The sequence below is a fragment of the Penaeus monodon genome, chromosome 34, assembly GCF_015228065.2.
Source record: "Penaeus monodon isolate SGIC_2016 chromosome 34, NSTDA_Pmon_1, whole genome shotgun sequence".
NCBI classification, from domain to species: domain Eukaryota; kingdom Metazoa; phylum Arthropoda; class Malacostraca; order Decapoda; family Penaeidae; genus Penaeus; species Penaeus monodon.
The window spans coordinates 19,487,656-19,487,883 of record NC_051419.1 but is presented as its reverse complement, the minus strand read 5'-3'; the positions used below and the strand labels follow the sequence as shown (position 1 = coordinate 19,487,883).

Here is a 228-nt window from a genome sequence, read left to right as displayed (position 1 = left end):
TAGTGGACCCGCAAGTATTAGTACAGGTATTCGCTGGACATTCCTGCGAACAATGGATAATTAAGCGTAAATTTTTAATCCCTGTTTCAAAAGGGTTGAACCGTTCCTTTGATGCTGTATTAGTTGGAGAGTACTTACCTGGAGTTCGCTCTTTCAGCCACTTGTTTGATTTCTGTTCTTAGTTTTCAAGTTGAAATGGATAAATATAGTTTAGAAGACTCATTAAGT

General features: G+C 37.3%; 1 protein-coding gene across 1 annotated transcript in view; it reads left to right on the top strand.

Annotated features, from left to right (window-relative positions):
• Positions 1-228, top strand: part of LOC119594630 (follistatin-related protein 5-like) — a gene marked incomplete at both ends in the record, with an annotated part of 70,881 nt that overhangs the window by 41,890 nt on the left and 28,763 nt on the right.